The sequence below is a fragment of the Stegodyphus dumicola genome, chromosome 1, assembly GCF_044657685.1.
Source record: "Stegodyphus dumicola isolate Sdum_Otavi_A_Nest chromosome 1, ASM4465768v1".
Taxonomy (NCBI): domain Eukaryota; kingdom Metazoa; phylum Arthropoda; class Arachnida; order Araneae; family Eresidae; genus Stegodyphus; species Stegodyphus dumicola.
The window spans coordinates 246,771,157-246,793,187 of NC_140768.1; the positions used below are offsets into that span (position 1 = coordinate 246,771,157).

Genomic DNA, 22,031 nt, shown 5'->3' on the forward strand with positions numbered 1-22,031 from the left:
ATAGTAAAGATTTAAAATAAAATAAACGTTAGTAAAACTTAAGATCCTCACATACTTCCCGCCAGAGTTAATTAGTTTGAAACTGAGGTCTAAAACGACCTTGTTGAAAACTTTTAGCTCTAAAATCTAAAGCGAGGCCAATCTTTTACAAACATACTTCGCTAGAAACTAGAAATTTAAAAGAAAGAAATTTGTTACAATAGCAGCTCCCAGGATATACAACAATTTTTTTTCATTTGTACTGCATCTAAACAGGAGCTTTTATTCAATTCTGGTTCCTTCCAGAGATCTGGAAGGAAAACTAGTTTAATGAAATGTTACACAATGAAATGGCAAGTAACATATACAATTATACTTCTCTTTAACATTCTTATTTCATTCATGACTATTTTAATTATCTCTCCCCGTGCTCTCTGACATGTGTTGTAAAAGAACACCAAACACGAATGTGTTTCTGTCTACGTGTGCCACACTTCCTCCTACAATCAAAACACTAACGTGTTAAAATTCAACATAACGAGACCTCTTAACACACCCTAATTTCAACTCTAAACCCTGAGGTACTATTCTAAAAGTGGCTAACTCTAAAGTGTAGCGTCAGAGAGCCTAACTACATCATTCAACCTTTAACACATATTCGCCATGCTTTAGTCTTTTTACAGTCACACGAATAAAAAAATTTTAACATTCACTTTTACCATATCACGGTATTTCTTAACATTTAAAATAACAGTTCACATTGTATATAAGAACATATCAACATGCCGTTACTTTTACACATTTGAAAACATACATTAGTAGTACATTGCTAACTTCTATTCTTTTCAAAGCAAGTGCCAATTCTTTCTACATTGAAATACTACATTTCAAAAAGTCTTTCAGACTAAAACTTCTCTCTTGCTAGAATGTTTTAAATAAAATTTATACAATAACTTTTTACAATATTTAAGTCTTTACACAACGCTATTATACATCAACTTTAGTTTTACGCGCGAGGAATTGAAAAACATAATATCAAAATCGGTAAGAACTCATTTCTCGCCCTTTTGGCGATAAAGGTAGACCTCGCATGAGGTAAAACTTCTTGAAATCTGCCACTTGCAGTAAGAATGAAAGATTAACTTAATGTTTGCAAAGTAACATAAAATTTTACTTATCTTTGTGATATTCGGACATCCTTTTCTGGGCCCAGTCTTTAAAGGTATTGCAGATAGTTGTGTGATTTATCCTCCTTCTTGTACGGCCTCGCCCTTCAGTGCTTTCCTCTGGAAGCTTCCTTTTTTCACCAGTTCGGTCACCCTTGAATACCTTCTTTTTCTCCTCTGCTTGTGGTCTTGGCCGTTTGATGGCAGCTAGTCTTGGCGGAACCGGGAAACTTCTGTCGTGTTCCTGCTTGGACCTCGTTGCTGGCCGTTCAAATTTTCCTTGTAACTTTTCCTCCGCCGCTGATGGCCCTTCCGCAGTTCGGCTACATTTACTGCGGAGAGTCCTGTCGGATGAGTCGATCTTCCGTTTTAGAGCCGGGTTATAGTTGCCGTCATTTCTCCTGGTTCTCTTCACATACGTCGTCCTTCTCCCTTCTTCATTCTGGGGGTGTTCGTGAACTCTCTTTTCTGGACGGTGGAACGGCTTCTTTTTCTTGCTCCCTTCAATTTTTCCGCGGGGAAATTTTCTTTTCACTTGCTTCTGCCTCTTACTGGCTTGCCCTTGTACTTGTCGTTTTTCCACCTCTGGAGCTTGTGCCTGCGGTGTCTGCCGTGCCGGATCCTGCAAAAGATCTGAAAATATTTGCATTTTATTTCGATCGAAGTAGGGCTTGATTTGATCAATGTTTGCGGAACAGGTTTCACCATTTCTGGCTTTTAACACTACTACAGCGTGAGTTATTTTTTCTATAACATATGGTCCTTCAAATCGTGGAAAAAAATTGGCAGTTTTATCTTCTGGTGCTGAAGAAAGTGAATGCTTAATTTTTAAAACTTCATCCCCTACTTTATAAGTTACTCCCCGTCGTTTCAAATCATAATAGAGCTTCTGTTTTCTTTGTGCTACTTCCGTATTCTTCTTTGCTTCCTTAATTAGTTTTTCTATATCACCCATTTTAAATTCTGGGGCTCTTTGTTGCACATAAAATAATTTATCTAACGGTGTTATAATCTTTCTGCCTAGAAATAACTCAGCAGGAGTTTTGCCCGTTGTATCATGTTTTGCGGTCCTAAGGGCGAAAGCAAATTCATTGACATAGTTATCCCAGTTTTTATGAAAATTTTTAACACAACTACGGATAATTTTCACTATATTTCTATTGACCCGTTCCGCTATATTTGATTGCGGCCGATACGGGACCATTTTTAAATGACGTATGCCCAGTTTTTGGCACATGTTTTCAAATATATTACTTACAAATTGAGGACCATTATCCGATATAACTTTTAGGGGCGTCCCGTATTTTAAAATATATTCATTTAAAATAGAATCAGTAACTAATTTCGCGGAGGCTCGTTTTAAGGGAACAATTTCGGTCCATTTACTAAAATGATCAATCATAACAAGGAGATAGCGACTTTTATTTAACTGAGTTTTTGGGAAAGGGCCCAATAAATCGATGCCAATTATTTCATTTGGAAATTCGGATTTAATACTATTTAGAAACCCGGCCGGGCGGAAATTAATATAATTCACTGCTTGACATGTTGGGCAGGACTGGACATACGCCCTTGTTAACTTTTGCAGTTCAGGAAAGTAGACTGCCTCGCGTACGCGTTGGATAGTTTTTCGAATACCAGCATGAGAAGCTAAAGGGCTGTCATGGAGCTCCTGCAGGATATTTAATCTAAGACTAGCTGGGATAACAGGTCGAAATTCGTTGTTGGAATTCGTAGTTTTTGTATAAAATAATAGACCATCTATTAGTTCGTAATGGGCCGCCCTATTTCTTATCGCCACAATATCTTGGTGGCTAAAATTTTCAGGATCCTTCAAATACTCATAAATGCTTCCAAACTCAGGATCCTTACCCAGTTCGGTTATTACAGTTTCTCGGGAATTTATTGTACATGCTGTAAGCATTGCCACTTTTGCGGTATTTCCTTGTTCGTCTATTTTAATTCTTGATAGGGCATCTGCTACGATATTTTCCTTTCCAGGGGTATGCTTGATTACCAGATTATATTCTTGCAGCTTGAGTGCCCATCTTATTAACCTGGGGGATAAATTTTTCCCTGAGTACAATCTAGTTACCGCCGCATGATCAGAGTACACTGTTATCGGCGCCTTTCCAAAATAAACTCGGAACTTTTGCACTGCTAACAGAACTGCAAGTGCCTCTCTCTCGGTCGCGGAATAGTTTCTTTGTGTTTGATTTAAAGTTCGGCTAAAAAATGCCAAGGGCTGCTGATTTTGCGAAAGTACCGCTACTACCGCATAATCCGAAGCATCCGCTGAAATTTCTAAATTCTCATCCTTTTCAGGAAATTTCAACACAGGGGCTTGCGTTAATGCTTGTTTTAATTTTTCGAAAGCACTATTGGCTTCGGCCGTCCTGGAGAATCTTGCCTTTTTCCTTTTTAATTTTAACAATGGTTCAGCAATAGCTGCAAAATTTTTTTATAAAGGACCTATAATATGAACAAAGTCCTAGAAAAGAAGAGAGCTTCTTTGCCGTGTTTGGAGTCGGATACTTTTGTACAGCGATTATTTTTGATTCATCTGTCTCGATCCCTTTTTGAGATATTTTGTAACCTAAATATTTTAATTCAGGAGCTGTAAATTTGCACTTTTCGACATTAACTTTTAGACCGGCCTCATTTAATAAAGAAAACACCTGTCTTAAATCCTGTACATGTTGGTCGAGATTATCACTAGTAATAATGATATTGTCTAAATAGATAAATGTGGACTTTCCAAGAACAGGTCTTAACACAATGTCCATGCATCGCTGAAATGTTGCCGGGGCCCCTGAAAGGCCAAACGGCATACGCAAGAATGCATAAGTGCCAGACTTGGTTATAAAAGCAGTCTTAGGCACGTCCTCAGGCCTAACCCCTATTTGAAAATAACCAGTCGTTAAGTCTAAAGTCGTCATAAATTTGGTTTATTTTATGTTCCTTAAGATTTCTTCTATGATCGGTAACGGATATACCGGATATTTAGTTATGGAGTTTAATTTACGGTAATCAATAGCAAATCTCCATCTTTTTGGATGCGTAAAGGATAGTCATTATTTTTCTTACATAAAACCACCGGGCTAGCATAACTACTTGAGATGGGCGTTATGATCTTTTTACGTAGCATATGGGTAATATGCCATTCTATAATTTTTTCCTTATTCTTATCATACCGGTATGGTTTTTGACGAACTGGCATTGCATCTCCGGTGTCAATACTATGGTTAGTAACCTGAGTAAATCCTGGAATATCACTAAATAACGAAGCAAATTCACTTACCACTTGTCGGATTCTTCCTTGCTCGTCATTAGGGAGGTGGTCAAGTTTTAACATCGGCGATTCAGCGTTTTCTGTACGAACTGGTTTCATTGTGAGCTTAAGGGACGCTTCATTAAAATCCAGCGTAGCTTGTGCTTCTGAAAGAAAATCTATTCCTAAAATTAAATGTGCTTGCAGATTCTTTACTGTAAAAAACATCACCTTTACTTGTTCGTCCTTGATACGGATATACAAAGGTACTTTACCTACGCACTTACATTTTTCTCCTTGCGCCGCTAACACTGTCGTATTATCCGCATTATATATGCCGTATTTGCGAAAATACTTCCTAAAAAAATCTTCTGCCACACAGGAACACTGCGCGCCGGTATCCAGGAGTGCGGTGGCTGGGGATATTATTCACCAAGACTTCAATCTTCGGAAGAGTCAAATTTTTCACCATTACTGTATTTAACTTGTGGGAAGAGGGGTTTTCGTGGCCTTCGGATTTCCGCACCCTCTCGTCAACAGAAATCCGTTTTAGTTTAAATTATTTTTCCTTTCCGTGCTTTCCTTCTTTTTCCACTGGCCTTGAGACTTTATTCCTGGGTTGCTATTGAACTGTCGACGTTCGCCGGCTGTTTTTGAATGCTCGGGTTTCCTTGCCCACTGATTCGCTTTTTCTCCGTAGCCGTATGCTTGAGTTTGCTGTAGTCTTGGCGTACCAAATTGGTTTCGCTGTTGATATTGGCGTCTTCTTTCGACGTCCGCCGTTCTTCTACTTTCAAACTAAATTGCTAGCTCAAATAACTTTTCCAGTGTAGTCGGATTTCTTAATTCAATAAAGTCTTGCACTTGGGGCAGTAACCTCGGCAAAATCACTTGAATTATTTCAGGATCCGGACGGTTTCCATACAAGAGCTTGAAAACGTGAATTTTTCTTAAAATAAAGCTCGAGAGGTTTTCGATTCTTTGTTGATATATACTGAAAAGTTCCGTTTCTAATTTCGCACGATCCCTTACAACAGGGAAGGCTTTTAGTAGGGCAGTCTTGAAATTTTCGTAAGTATAGGTGGGACTTCCTGCTTGACCCAAGAGACTTCTGCCTATACATTTGAACCAGTTAAGCGCTTGGCCCCTCAAAGCGCTGGTAGCTAAGGTAACTTTTTGAAACTCGTGCACGGGGTAGGGCATGAAGTGGTCATTCAATTTTTACAAAAAACTGTTTACCGGTGAGTTTCCATTAAACGTTGCTTCTGGTTTCATCGAAGCGCGCATGGTCTGGACGATGTAACCAAATCCTTCCAGGGCGGCAGCTGGCATTTCTGGATTCTGAGCCGTTTCTGCAGGCAGCACAGGTTTTTCTTGAAACTCGGGCATGGTTATTCTTCTTCGTTGGGCGCTACTATCAGGGTCAATGTTCCTTCATACCTTCTTCGGGAACATATAAGGACCTGACTCGGAACAGAGAACTTACTAAAGCTATGTTCACTAATTGTGGTAAGTAGACAGGATACAGACGAAGGGTATACAAAACCCTTTATTTTTCTCTATATACAATAACTTCCGTACTTCGGAATACACTGACCCGCTACTTGGGGTCTAACGTAAAAGTATAAAAATAAAACTAAACTCTAATTTAACTTTAGAATAATAAACGTGGAAGATTGGCCTTATATTAACAGGAAGCGTATGTAGTACAGAGACTGTGAACACTACATTACGTTTAAATTTATCAAGAGGATTAAAACCTCTGGCCTGGAAGACAAACAGCAACTAAGTAACTTCTAAGGTAAGCGGCCTGCTTTGACTCACTGCTTCCTCTCTCTCGCTTGGCAAAAAGCCACAACTTAAATACTTGGCGTTCGCAGTGGCGTAGCAAGCATAACTGGCGCCCGGGGCAAAATACCTTTTTGGCGCCCCCCCAAAAAACACTTTCAGTATATAATGTATAGAATATATTCGTAATAGGAAAATAATTCAAATAATAATAAAATGCTAAATCTGCCATAAAATACTCAAAAATATATTAAGAATAGTCACTAGCCTTGGGTTCGGAAATGCATCTGTGTCGGCGAAAAAAATCAGACATACGATGATCTAGAATTAGATAAAAAGCTGTTATTTATTTTACATATTTATACAAGTGTTTTTAAAAAGTACAATTTTTAAACAATTAAAAGTAACGATACATTATAGATAAATAGATATGTGGCAACTTGCTTACTACAACTCAACTCTGCCAGTCTGGTAACCCATATCAACCAAAAACAAAATAATATTTATTCTATTCAATTGTTATAATTATTTAACGATCTGTCTAAAAAAATTGTACTACCATAATTGGTGACCCGTATTTATTACGAGTAGCAATCTTCAATATTGCACGAATATGGAGTTTATATGTCAAAATTCTGAGCACCAGTAAGTTATCCAGTGTGATGAGATGCAAGTAAGACATTTCACCTGTGATTTCAAGCGTTGTGCCGCATTCCGATGAGTCAATATACACTCATGTCCATAAATTAAGGATAATGCAAAATCAGGCAAAGGAAGACTTAGAAGCAAAACAAATTTGACTTATTTGTAAAGCTTATTTATTAAACAAAAGGTAAAGAGCAATAAAAGATGCTATATGTTTAATATTATTAAAAAAAATAGCGATTTTTTCTCCCTAGAGCAATTTACAAAAAAAAAAAAAAAAAAAAAAAAAAAAAAATATTACAAAAAAAAAAAAAAAAAAAAACCAATATTACATGGTTGGTATGATTTTTTAATACATTGTATGTCTCCCAGACGATGCAATACAGTCCGTACAACGCCTAGGCATGCTGAGTATCAAATTATCGATCTGATCTTGGGGGATATTACACCACTCAAAAAGCAATGCTCTCCGAAGTTCCGGTAGACATGTAGGAAGAGGTTGACGGGCTGCAACTTGTCGGCCAAGCATGTCACACACGTGCTCTACTGGATTCAAGTCCGGTGAGAATGCTGGCCAGTCCATACGGGTGATATCCTTCCATTGAAGGCATTCACTTACCATGTTTGCACGGTGAGGACGGGCGTTGTCATCCATAAACACAGATTGTGCGCCCATGGCGCCCCGAAAGAGACGTACATGTTGTTCCAGAATAACGTCCCGATAGATTTGGCTTGTCATGGTTCCAATTTGAACACGCAGGTCAGTTCTGGAACCCAGAATAATTCCACCCCAAACGAGCACTCCGGCACCACCGTAACGGTGTCGTTCAATGATGTTTTCTTGGTGGTAACGGGTACCTGGAGCTTTCCATATGAAAGTCCGGCGAGAATCAGACTGCAAGCTAAACCTGGACTCGTCGTAAAACATCACACAAGCCCACTGTTGCGGTGTCCACAATGCATGTTCTCTACTCCAGGATAACCGGAGGCGACAGTGAGTTGCACTAAGTGGAACGCATCTGACAGGTCTACGAGCATATAGACCAATGTGACCTAAGCGTCTGTACACGGTCTGCCTTGAAATTGTCGTACCAGTGGCTGAAGAGAGCTGACGAGACAGGTCTGAGGCTGTGCTCCGCCTGTTTCTTTTGGCAGTAACTGCCAAATACCGGTCCTCATTCGGCGTCGTTGTAACTCTGGGGCAACCTGTGCTGTAACGTCTACTCACATTACCGTCATCTTGGAATCATTGCCAAAGCCTGGAGATGACACTTTGGGCAATTCCAAGTTCGTCTGATACTTCTAGTTGGGTAGGCCCACATTCCAGACGGCCGATAATTCTACCACGTAAAAAATCATCTAAATGCGTCCTTTGTGTCATAACTATTCGGTTATTGCACTGAAATGCTTATAAAGCGCCTGCGAACAATTTTACTTCTTTGCCTGTATTCCTTATATATCACTCTCTTACACTCTCGTCATTGTGACGTACCATCGGTGTCATCTGGTTACTTCCTGAAATTTGCATATGATTCTTGAAGACGTGTGTAGTGATTTTACAGGTGATATATTTATTTTAGATTCCGATTTCCGCGTGACTCCGAATTATCCTTAATTTATGGACATGAGTGTATTTCTGTCATAATTTGCTGCATTTGAGCCACCAAATTCTCTGATTTCAAGTACCAAGAAACTGTGTCACTATATACATATTGATTATTTTTCTATACATATTATTACTGTGCATATTTGATTGATCTAAAGTGGTTGACAACGATGCTGCTTCACAATTGGCGTGAGTGGCAGTTAAGCCACCGCCTTTTTGTCGCCGAGACCCATCGTTATGGTTCATTCAGTTGGATGCGCAGTTTAAATTGAGTTACATTACTGTCGACGAAACTCTATTTTATACAGCGATCGCCGCGTTAGAATCAGAGGTACTGCAATCAGCTCGTGAAATAATTTTGAATCCACCGGCGACGGACAAATACAAATCTTTAAAAAAAGATTAATTTCCGTTTATGAAGAATCTGAGATAGTTAAAATCAAGCAGCTGTTGCACGATTTACAGTTGAGTGATATAAGGCCTTCTTAGTTGCTATCTAAAATGTCAGACTTAGCCGCCGGTAACCTAACGGATAACATTCTTAAAACATTATGGACGAATAGACTCCCATCTAACATGCAAACCATTTTAGCGGCCAGTAGCGAGCCACTTAACAATCTTCCCGAAATCGCTAATAAAATTCACGAACTGGCCATTCCTGCGCAAATACACGCAGTGCAGGCTCCTGGTCCAGGTATTGTGGCGTTACAGGCTCAAATTGATGATTTGTCCAAACAGGTTGCTCAGTTAGTAGCCATCCAAGCTGAACATTTTCACCGCAACCTCTCCACATCACGTAGTCGAAATACACGTCCTAACCCACTGAGGAAACGTTATGAAAGCCCTCCTCCGGGTATTTGTTTTGTACCACCACAAATTTGGAAACAAGGCAAACAAATGCCACCCTCCGTGGGACCCACCGTGCCAACAAATGCCACCCACCGTGACCAGGGAAACGAGAAGGGCCGTTGGTCGAAGTCATGAATGACAGCGGCCGGAATTTTGCACGCCTTTTCGTCATCGAAAAGAATTCGGGCTTAAGGTTTCTTGTAGACACCGGGCTGATGTTTCTGTAGTTCCACCACATTTTCACGAACAAAAGCGCTTTATTAAGTTACAACTTTATATAGCAAATGGAACTCCTATTCAAACTTCTGGTGAACGCCTGATATATGTTGATTTAAGATTGCGCCGCAATTTCCAATGACAATTTATTATTGCTACTGCCCTATTATTGACGCTGACTTTTTACATAAATTTTCTTTGCTTATCGATATTAAAAATCGCCCTTTGATAGATTCCATAACCAACTTAACTTATCATGGAGTAATTTGCAATAGTGAAGATTTGAGCATTAAACTGATTTCGGGTAACTCCCCATGACATCAACTTCTCAGAGAATTCCCTACAATCACGCGCACAGTTATGGGTATTTCCGAACCCAAGAACGATGTACTATATTATATTGAAACTAACGGACCTCCAATTGCCGCTAAACCTAGACGCTTACCTCCGGACAAGCTTAAAGCCGCCAAAGAGGAATTTTAATACATGATGGAAAAGGGAATTTGCCGTCTTTCAAAAAGTTCATGGGCCAGTCCGCTCCATCTAGTTCGGAAACAAAATGGTAAGTGGTGATTATCGCCGGTTAAATGCAGCTACAATTTCTCATCGTTACCCAATCCCGCGCATTCAAGACTGTATTCAAGTTTTAGAGGGAAAAGCTATTTTCAAAACCCTTGATCTTGAGCGGGCGTATCACCAAATGCCCGTTAACCCAGCTGATAGTCCCAGCTGTTAACCCAGCTGATAGTCCCAGCTGTTAACCCAGCTGATAGTCCCAGCTGTTAACCCAGCTGAAATTGCGGTTATTACGCCTTTTGGACTATTTGAGTTTCCGGTCATGATTTTCGACTTATGCAGTGCTGCTCAAACGTGCCAACTCTTCATGAATCAGGTGTTAATCGGCCTCGACTTTCGTGTACTTTATTTTGATGACGTCTTAATCGCCTCCTCTTCAGAGCAAGAACACCTATCACATTTGAGAACAGTTTTTGAACATTTTCAAAGGTACGGTGTTAAGTCTTAATCCTTCCAAATGCGTTTTTGGTCAACCAAGAGTATTCTTTCTTGGTCATGAAATTTCCGCTGATGGCGTTCAACCCCTTCCAGAGTCACCGCTATCCGCGATATGCCCGAACCATCTACAGTGACGAACTTAAGATTTCTTGCTATGCTCAATTTTTATCGACGTTTCTTACCTCATGCAGTAACCATACAAGCACCTCTAAATTCTTTTTTGGTTGGAAGCAAGAAAAACGATAAACGCGTTATAACCTGGACCACAGAATCTTGCGAAGCGTTCCAAAAATGCAAAAATGATTTAATTTCGTCAACAAATTTGCAGTATCCTTCCGCATCTAAACCATTATCACTCTACGTTTATAAGGTATTTCTCCCGCTTTCCTAGTGTGCCTTCGTGGTGTGGTGTGGTCTGGTGATTCTGCACGCTGGGCCGGTACTCCAGAGGTCCGCGGTTCGATTTCCGGCGAAGGCGGTTGCTAATTTTTCAACTCTACAATGGCGCTCGAACTAAAAGGATGAGGATTCTCCACACCCAGGATTTGGCGATGGGGTTCCCTGAAAACATCAGTCGCCCTTTAAAAAGGCTTATGCTTTATGCTTTTCAACAGGATAAAACTTCTCCTCGTCAAATGAGACACCTAGACTTCATAGGGCAGTTTTCAACAGCTATCCGTTATATTGAGGGTTCGCAGAATATTGTTGCAGACACCTTGTCTCGTATTGAAGAACTAGCCGTTCCTTCGCCAATAAAGTTTGCTGCCCTTGCCGATGAATAACACCAGGATTCAGAACTACAAAACCTCTTGAAAAGCAAATCTTCCACCAATCTCAACTTGCAGCCGATGCAAGTGTCACCTGGAAAATCACTTAATTGTGATGTTCAGGATTCAAGATTTCGACCTTTGTTCCCTCTGGGTTTCACCATGCCATTTTTAGTCAGTTACATCGTCTGTCACATCCTGGCATCAAGGCTTCAAAAAAAAATGATACACCAACGTTTTGTATGGCCTAGCATGCAAAAGGACATAGCCAACTAGACACGTTCGTGCTTGGAGTGCCAAAGATCTAAAATTGTTAGACACACAACCAGACAACTTTAAAATTTTAATTTGCCCTCATCTCCCTTCAATCACGTGCACCTCGACTTGGTCGAGCACTTATATTTATTAATAATAATATAATACATGAATACAATTAACTACTATGTATACATTTTTCTTACCTTGTATGAAGCAAATTTATTATTTACTTCACCAAAGTCGACCCTTTCAAATTTTTCTCTTTCCACACTTAAAAATGCTAGATGACTTAAGGGATCTTGTCACATCGTTGATCGTAAATATGTGAAAATTTATTTAATATGCTGAACGAACGTTCATAATTAGCATTTGATAATGAAATAGTAAGTAGTATTTGAAGTGCGACACTTAGGTTTGGAAAAACATTTTATCTATAGATCTGTAATGGAGTTTTAGGTTCCGTTTCTTTTCTACTGCGGAGTAACGTCATACAGTCACATTCACTGCTGAAAACAATTAGGGGATATTGTGGGTTCGGTATGAAATAACCATATAATTAACAACCTTTTTGAACAAAAGGAAATAGAAGAGATTATAAAGAAAAATTGTAACGTTTACAAAGTTGGGAATATGCAAATTTAGTCTGTGACGTCAAAAACTATGCGTTTTAGATAAGGAGTGAGGAGCGACCTGCAGTATTCCTTTTGTAATAGGAGATTAAAAACAATTCACATGCGTTGAATGCTTCGTAGCAGTGAATATACGATGTCTCAGCAAGATGACATAGTTGAATCGGTAGCCAGGAAGGACATCAGTCGTTTACAGGAGAGTCAAACGCAATCCATTGTAGCGGAAGCGTTAGGATTGTCCCAAAATGTCATTTCCAGATTATGGAATCGGGTTTTAGAAACTGGATATGTTTGAGAAATCGTTTTAAAATAAAAGCAGAACATATACGTGCATTTCGTTTAAAAAAAATATAAATATATCTCTACTTTGGAGAAATAAAGTGGTCAGGAAGAACGTTTTGGTTGATGTACTGCAAACATTTTGTTACACATTTTATCAAACAAATCAAGAAAATAAATAATTAATTTTATATAAATAATTACAATAGTTATTAAGTTTAAATATATTTTCCAGAAATCGATCAAAATAATAACTGAAATTTTCCGGAAAATCTTGTTTGGAGACCATTTGGCGCCCCTCTACGAGCGGCGCCCGGGGCATCATGCACCCCCATGCCCCCCTCTCGCTACGCCACTGGGCGTTCGCCAGACAAACTTTGCATAAAAACCTTAACGCTTATAATTCTGGCCGGAAGTAGAAAATAAGAAGTGATAGTAAAGATTTAAAATAAAATAAACGTTAGTAAAACTTAAGATCCTTACAAGGTTTTCATGGCTAACTCAAATAAAAACAAAGTGGTGAAAACCACTTTGTTGATCTCAGACTTAAAATTGCCAGCATACATTCATACATACAGCTGTGGAAGAATTAGCACGCTCATCCATATCATTAATATAAGCACAACATTTATTTAATTTTTACTCCTTGTTCGAAATTATAATAGCGAAAAATTTCGGGCCTCATATATGAACAGAAATTTCCATTTCCACTGTTCCCGATTTTTTTTTTTTTTTTTTTTTGTTCTAATCGTACGGACACAATAAATTATTTTTTTTCCAAAACAGATTGTAAAATGGACTCAGAAATGAAACTCGCACAACTAAAAAACGATTAGCTGTATAATGATGAAATTTTGTACATGGGACTGGCTATAACGTCTAGTTGTGCGTTTTCCCCGTTTTTTATTGGACTAGGATACCCATCTCTTTACACGGCTTGAAAGTCCATAGTCAAAGTCGTTAGTTTCGCAATCTTCGGTCGCAGTCATATACTTTCAGTTACAGAGTTTTGAATGACGAAAAGTTCGTGCTTCAGAAATTTCAAATTAAAAAAAAAATATATATTAGCTTCTGAAAAATAGCAAACTTTAAATGTGATATCCCAGTTTCGACACTTAAAATTGGAAAAGTTTTATTTTCGTTATGAAAAAATAAAATAATAAGAAGTTTCACACCCGTACGATAAAAATTGACAGGGACATTTAATTTCAAAATCTAAAGTTTTTGACATTATTTTTAACTTGCCTTGATGAAACACGTAATTAAGTTAGAATAATTTGGGGAAATAAGTTGAAATGAGGTGCAGCAGAAAATGTATGTGATTTAATAGGCCGTACAAGGAAGTCAAGTGGTTTTCACATCAGACTTTTTGTAAATAAGATAAAGATTATCCAAACTCTAAATAGCCTTACAATGTTAAAAACAAATACATATTTCCTCTTTACGTATTTAATGACAACAAAAAATTATATGAATTTTAATTAACTCTATTTTTAAAATACAAGTATTCCGGTAGTAACATATGCTAAAAAATTACTTTCCAAGGAAACAAGGATAAAGTGGGTGGTCCACAGAACATTTTAATTTATAAAAGTGGTCTCCATTTGAAAAACGCTGAAGCAATTAAGTAACAGACGTGAAGACATGCAGTACCGTTAAATATATGAACAAAAATACTGTTGCGTTATTTTTATTATTCTGACACCAGTTGTTACGTTATTTTCTTCCTTCACGTTCGTACGGGGTTCGTGTGGATTTGGACTGAATAACGACGACACTACTTGATGAAATATCGAAACACACTTTATTTATTTGTCAAGACAGCTCCAAAACACGTGTTACAGTCGTCGATGAACTACTATAAACACGCTGACACGATCAGCGACACAGCCTTCAAATTATCAGACCATCACGGTGGAGACAGCTTCACTGCAAAGCACCAGAGTACAGCTCCCGACTCTGCTCTGTCGTTCTCGGAACTCCACGTACTCTCGAGACTCTCTACGCTACAACTCGCGATGCACTCGACGACACATAGAGCACGGCTCCCGACTGTTTGGTTCAGTCGTTCCCGGACCTAAACACGCTCTCTCGACGATGCACTAACCGCGATACACTAAGAGACGCCTTCGGTGAACTCGACGACCCACTCTGCACTCGCTGCCCGGCTGTCAACTCAATCGACTCCGCAGGGATTGACTCACTAGACGAGACATCAAACTCGCATTCTAGACGAGGTACACAAACTAACTGACTGTGGACCAGCAGGGTTTATATAGGTTTCAGCTCGTATTCGAGAACATTCTGGGCTAAACCGGTAAGAATTCGTTCCAGAAGGATCTCCATCCGTCCATGGCATATCGCCAATTTTGTCGCCAAATGGGCGATTTTCGGCCAAACGTGGCAACCCTACCCTCCCTTGCCATTTCATGGCAACCCGAAAACTGCTTTGCGGGGAAGCCATCTCAACGCGCCTTGACATTTCGTAACAATACTAAACTAAGTCAAAATTAGTTCCTCCCCCTTCCAAAGACTTGAAAATGGAAGTAATCTTACTGAAAACCAAACTTAAACTCTAACTATCCTACTTTAGATAAACTATATAACACAAATATTATTTTATAATAAAATGTTGAATAACGTATAATACTACTAAATACTCCACAGAAAATGAAAATCAGTATGGGCCTATATACCATGAATACTATAAATTTCATAGTGTAAATATTAAATGTACTCCTTCTGCTGTTCCATATGCTAAAGAATATGTACATCAGCCGCCCAGACGGAAAAGTGATTAGTGACTCTGGCTGTCGAACCGAAGAGCCCGGGTTCGGATCCCGGAGAAGGCATAGATGTTTGTATATGTATAGTGTCTGTGCTGCATGGGAGCACTCTAAATATGCAGCGAGCCGAAAATGCGCTCGAGAAGTTGGCGGTAGGAGAAGAGGTGTGAGACACCCTCGGACCCTCCCTCCCTCCCCGTGGTTCTCTCCATCAAAACTGGAGGGCGGAACTGAGTAAAGTCGTAGTGTCACCTGTATGCTGCTCAAGGATCTTGCCAACAACAGGCGCAATCTTGTACTCCTTGCCACGATGAATTTCGTGGTCAGACAAGTGAGATAAGTCACAACAACAACATGTCTACACAAGAAATTTTACGTTAATTTGTTATGCGCTTCTTACGGCACTCGTGGAAAAGTTTTTATGAATTATGTGAAGCATAATGTGTAACGCTTAACATGTGTCCGATCACAATGAATCTTTTAAATTAAATTAAAGATTCAGGGCCATTTGTGTACGAGCCTGTATACATATCAATTGCTGTCCTTAGTAAAACCACAGCTAAACAAATGTTATTCAGGATGTTCAGGGCGTGGTTACTTTCTCAAAATTGATGGATTTTCCACAAGTTTGTAGGGGCGATATTTCAGTATTTATGGGCTTGTTTCTTTATCCTGTTAAAGCCGGAGAATGTCAAAAATAAGTGAAGTAAACATCCAATTAATTTACGAGTAATGAGTGGGTTTGAATGAAGTAAGATAGAAAGGTGGGCGAGGTTTGTAACATTGTCTACGTATGTTACCTTCTATTCGAGGATTTTTGACCAAGCCCTCTTCCCGTTGGGTAAAGGTTAAAATTCTTATTAAAAGAACAGTCTGATTTATATCGAGTTCGTGCGCGTTAAGAGTATGCGTGGAATTCACTATGACGCATTTACTAAAACAATACAATTTTGAACCTGTTGAAACTTGTCATCGTTTGACTAACATATTATTCAGTTCATCACCAACTTTCGTAAATATCGAACGCATTTTAGTACCCACAGAAGATGAATATAGATAATTAGTACAAACGTGCTGTGCTACATTTTTTATTTTCGTGTGGTGAATCTGCCAGGTTTGCAGCGATAAAAATTAATAGGGTGCATGGTGAACACAGTGTAAGGATTGCCCAGAAATGGTTTAAAAAATTTTAAGTTGGAAAAAACAGCTTGATGATGAATCCCGTTCAAGACATTTTGGACTGTTGGAACCAAATCAAACGATTCATTCAGAAGTTTATAGTGAACTCATATAGTGAACTTTGCCGTAACTTGTGAAACTATAGAACTATAGTGAACTTTGCCGTCTAAACTCAGAATTGATCCAAAAAACTCCCACGCTTGAGGAATATCAAGAAAGTGCTGTTTCATCATGATAACGCTAGACCGCATACGGCTCGAACAACGCTACAAAAAATTAGTGAATTTAATTGGGAGCTTTTGCCACATCCTGCTTACTCCCCAGATATTGCCCCAAGTGATTTTCACTTATTTCGTGCCTTAAAAATTTTTTTTACTGGGAAAAAATTTAAATTCCAAACAGGATGTACAAAATGAACTTTCAAGTTTTGCATCAAAACCAGAGTCTTTCTACAGCAATGGCATAAAAAAGCTGCCTGTAAGATGGCGAGACATATAGATAATGGAGGAAAATATATAATAGATTAAAATGTTAAATTGTGTTTTTTTATATTATTAAAAGATTTACCAAAAAATGAGCACGAATCAATAGTAAGCATTTTTATGATACTGTGAAACCTCCATTGGAGGTCACCTTCCTGAAAGATCCCGAAAATAATCAGAATTCTGAGACCGTAAATGAGCATGGGAACTTACAATTAGCTCTCGAAAACGACCAGTTCCACAAAAAATCAAAATCATTTGGAACATGCAGATGAACGTCTTAGAGAGAGTTCATTACATTTATTTTGTCTCAATGAATTCGACTTCCAGATAAATTCAAATTAGTTAATTATTCCTTATCGTTTTTTGAATTTCGAATAAACTATGAAAGTGTTTTATACATTAAGAAACAATCCATAAACATCATGATAAAAAAAGGACGCAAAGATTTTTGATGAACTATGGAGAAACATTACTTTATAAAATTAATTTATATGAGAAGTTTTTATTTTATTTTATTTATTTATTTTTAATTTTAATTTTATTTTTTAATCTATTGACGTGCCTATTCGACATTGGCCATTCCAAAGGCCAGAAGGGGTGGCCATTTTATTCTGGAGGCACCTAATAGGCGGCCACCATTGCAACCTATGAAGGGGTGGACAGTTAGAACCATGTGTTCTCCGGGATTCGAAATAGGGCCCTTCGGTACCGCAGTCGGCTCCTGTCACTACTATACCGTCTAGGCGGCTATATGAGAAGTACGAGTATATTCGTCGACAAAGTAGCCAGTGTTGAAACTTGTCTCAAGGCAGTAGCGTAGCTAGGGTGGGGCAAGGGGGGACATCTGTTCCCGGGCGCAGCATTCAGGGGCGGCAAATTGATATTACAAAATTTTAGAATAAAATGTTTTTCATTCTTGGTCCACAGAAAGGGGCGCAAAATCTTCAGTTGTCCCCGGGCGCCAAAAGCACTTGCTACGCCTCTGCCTCAAGGTCTGATAATGGAATGAGAAATCCACTACAGTGGATAGAATGGTCAGCATTTATAACAGTACAATATCAATAAAAATGTTTCATATCAGTCCGCTTAGTGCCAGTATCTCTTTATAGATGGTATAAGTTCTGTGTTGCTAATTTCTGGTTGTTTGAGGATTGAAACATAGGTTTTGACCAGGCTGGGGGAACCTATGACCGCAGGTTACCGAGTGATCCATTTTATAATTTCAAGTGAACCAACCACCTGAATTTCTAAAACAAAATATAATCTATAAAAATAAATTATAAATTATAGATATGAAATGTGCATTTGAAGAATACATAAAAAATAAAGCGAAAATATATAATAATATTTTTGTTTGATTACCAAGCTGCAGTAAAGAGATGCATTTTTGTTTTTAAAAAATAAAAATTATAACGCAATCTCAGAGCGAAATCGATAAGTTTGGCAACCCTTATCCATAATCCATAATTCCAAAAAATTGGCTTTGTCATTTTTTCCGCATTCAGTTCAACTTATAAATGGGAGCAAATATTTTCACACTTGAAATTTATTCTAAGAAGAAAACCTGCTTTAATACCAAAATTCAGGAGCTTAAATTCGTCTTAAGAAGCCAAACTTGACTAAGTGGACATCACAAGTTCAGTATCAGGGAAGCCATTAATATCGAAGAGAAAAATAAAATCCGTTCAGTTAAATTTGTTTTATGATAATTAAAATTAAAAAATCTGGAAGCTTTCAGATTTTATATTACTCCCAAAGGGGCGTTTTTTTTTTTTTTTTTTTGTGTGTTACCTTTATTTATTAAATATCATGTTCTTCGCATTTACACCATCAAATTCAATTCAACAGCACTATCATAAAATATTTAAAAGAGTATGTCTTTAGAATATCCGATATCCGATATAGAGCCTCGCGCGCTGGAGATATATATATATATTTCGTACAGTGTTGCTATTGCTCGTTTTGAAATCGTTGAGTTTCTTAATCAAAAACTCATGGATGCTTTACAAAATATGAAACAGATAATAAAACAAATTCCAAATTTGGGCTTCCAGATGCCCATTTTCGGGTGGAGACATTCAAAATTTGATTGGCTCTAGGTACCGTTGTTTTATGCAGATTCTTCCTTATTTAATGTCTTTAAATATAATACAGGGTTCTAACATTTGGTGGCGACAATTTAAAAAATAATTCGCCGTTTATAGTGAATCAACGCAAAATGCCAAAATAAAATTAATAGCCCTTCTGGGCAAATTGCATTTTTTTTTTTTTTTTTTTTTGTTTAAAGGGTATTCTAATAATTTTCTCGATAATTATTCACCAAGAAAGACTATTCTAAAATTAAAATACCACTGACTCGAAACATTTTCTCAGTGCACACATTTTGGTTGATTTTGACTTGTAGACAAAATAATAATACTAATACTAATAATAATAATAATAATAATAAATAAAAAATAAAGTGCTGACGCCTGCTCTAGACCTATCCAACGTGCTCATTCTGACTTACTTTTAGAAACTGAACTAGCCAATCTATGCTAATAATGGTCTTATAAAGATATTACTCCACTAATCGTGCTCGAAGGAAGCTACAAGTATGATATTTTAATCCCAATGTTTCACCTTTCAAAACTAAAAAAAAAAAAAGTGCAATGAACCCACTTGTGGTATCGCTGTTTCAAAACGACTATCTCTGAAACTGATCAGTATTTCTGAGAGCATAAACAAACATCGGTATTCATCTTTCATATGACTTCTTCTCCTGAAGATCAAAATCATCTAGAATCATGAGTGGTCGTCTTAGAGAGGGTTCATTTTATTCATAAAGCTCCATAATGCCCATCTGTGTACTTAGAAATACTGAAATTTCCTTTAACATCTGACAAAGATTTATTACGTCCGCCTAAAGTGATATTATTCCAAACGCATACTGTTGTAAGGGTATCTATCTCTAAGATAGCCTTTTAGGATGATAGCCGATGCCTTGTGTTCTCCATATCCAATAATGCTAGATGATGTTCTGTAGCGGTAATGGACTTTATGGATTCATCTGTTAAGAGCCTAGACATCCATTGGTCTTCAGTTTCGTTTCATATAATTGCGAGTTGAGTTCAGCTACTCTCTCCAATGACCTGAAGCGAATGATAGGTAAATTATTGGCCTCTCTTACTGTATAAATCTCTATCATAAAGCCATCCACTATCTCCACTCTATAAGAGCTGACGCAACAGACTTATAAGCTGATATATAACAGTTTAATCAATGGAAACAATGTATGCAGCATATATAATATTAATGACAAACAAATGCCTTATTTCTAATTAAGCTTCACAAATATTTTAAAAATTGGTTAGTTAAATTTTTAATTTTTCCCCCAATTTTAAATAAATTATTAATTATAATAAACAATTGCCTATAACTTTATGTTCCTGAGGATAAAGATTATAGATCGATCTGTAGTTTAACAAATACATATATAAGGAAAGAAATGACTTTTAACATGTGCAGGCAATGACCTTCATTTGACCCTTTCGAGCTTCATCTGCGGGGACTGTTTGAGGTGAACTCACCCTTTGCTTCCCTTCATATAAAAAAGGAAAACGAAAATTTCATGAACATAAAAATGAAAACTAAAACTGATTCACTGCGTTCGGGGGTGGTTTCCCAAAGGAAGGGTTGGGAATAAAAATACAAAAATTAAAAAAAGTAAAGCTGGGGTTAGTTTTTCCGTAAGGGAAAAGGAAAGGGTTTAAAACGACCTGTATGTGTCATTGAATTGCTACGAAGTTATATAACCTTCAGATATCATTGAAATAGCGTGTTACATTATTGAATAAAATCAGCTTTCAAAGATTTAATGAATGACAAAATTTCAGCTCAGAAATTTTAATTAGGAAATTCGATCTGTTTATTTAAATCGTTTGGGGCGGCGCCATTTTGGATAAACTTTCTTTCTTCTTTAATAAAATATGGACCACCTCCACAGAAGAGTAAACTTTTTCTTCGAGGAAGAGTGTGAAAGAGAAAGTTCATTTATACTGATAATAATATATACTATCAACAATATACTTTATTGTTGCTACAAACAACTTAACTATCACGAATTACTATCACAAACAACTTATCTATCAGTTTTTGTTTAAAAAACGTTTGAACGATTCTTTTTTCTTTTCTTTTTCTTGTGTTTTGCAGCTTTTCGTTCGTTTCTATATGACCTCGAGGAACTTCAGAAAATCATCAAGAAAGCATTAGTTAGAGCGATTCCAAGAACTTGGCAAAGGTATAGAAGTAACATCCAAATGCTAGCAGTAGACTTGAAAGAGAAAAACATTCAACGAATCGTTAAGATAACATCAACAGCAAAACTCCAAATCAATGGCTTCATAAAGAGAAATATCTGGAAGATGAAAGTTTCGTTTGCTAACGCGGGTGTTCATATTTCTTGCAGTAATAAAACTGATGTTAACTGCTAATATTTAATCCTCTTACACTGCTTGTATTTTGAATAGATTTATATTCATAGATATTTCTTTCTCTAAACATAATAAATTATGTGAATAAAAATAAATAACTGCTAACTTTATATCAGGAAAGAAAAATGCTTAAATTAAATTTAAAATTATTTTGCTTACATGTTTTATTTGTAAAAAATTCTTCTGTTTGTCAATAATATAGGTTTTTGAATAATGTATACTGAATTAGAGTAATCCAAATAATTTATAGGACCTATTGATTTAGTATTCATTGAATATATTAAACATTCAGAGTCCGTAGTGAAAGTAACTTTCACAAACCATTTTTTTTCTACCTTCGGTCTAATCTACCATAATTAAGCACATCTGGAGAGCAGTTAAGCGAGACTGTTCAGACGATTTCAGAAGAGTCTAAACGAGACTGTCATTGCTTAGAGGTTACATAGTCATTTTCACTAACATTATCATTTGTAACGCACATATTACTAATTTATCATAAAATGTCACACGTTTCAATATTTTCTAGGCTGTTATCTTCATCTTCAGTGTTTTTAAATTATCTCTCGTGGTCCCATCTCTCATCTGATTATTCAGAAATTTTAAGTGAAAACTTCCTATTCTGTAAGGCTAGGAGACTTTTGC

General features: G+C 37.4%; 1 long non-coding RNA gene across 1 annotated transcript in view; it reads left to right on the plus strand.

The window, feature by feature from the left end:
* The window catches only part of LOC146999527 (uncharacterized), a 99,008-nt gene extending 77,461 nt beyond the window's left edge, over window positions 1-21,547 (plus strand). Inside the window, exon 3 of the long non-coding RNA XR_015044125.1 lies at window positions 21,109-21,547. This is a non-coding gene — a long non-coding RNA (uncharacterized LOC146999527). The remainder of the gene's footprint in view (window positions 1-21,108) is intronic.
* Window positions 21,548-22,031: the final 484 nt, after the last annotated feature.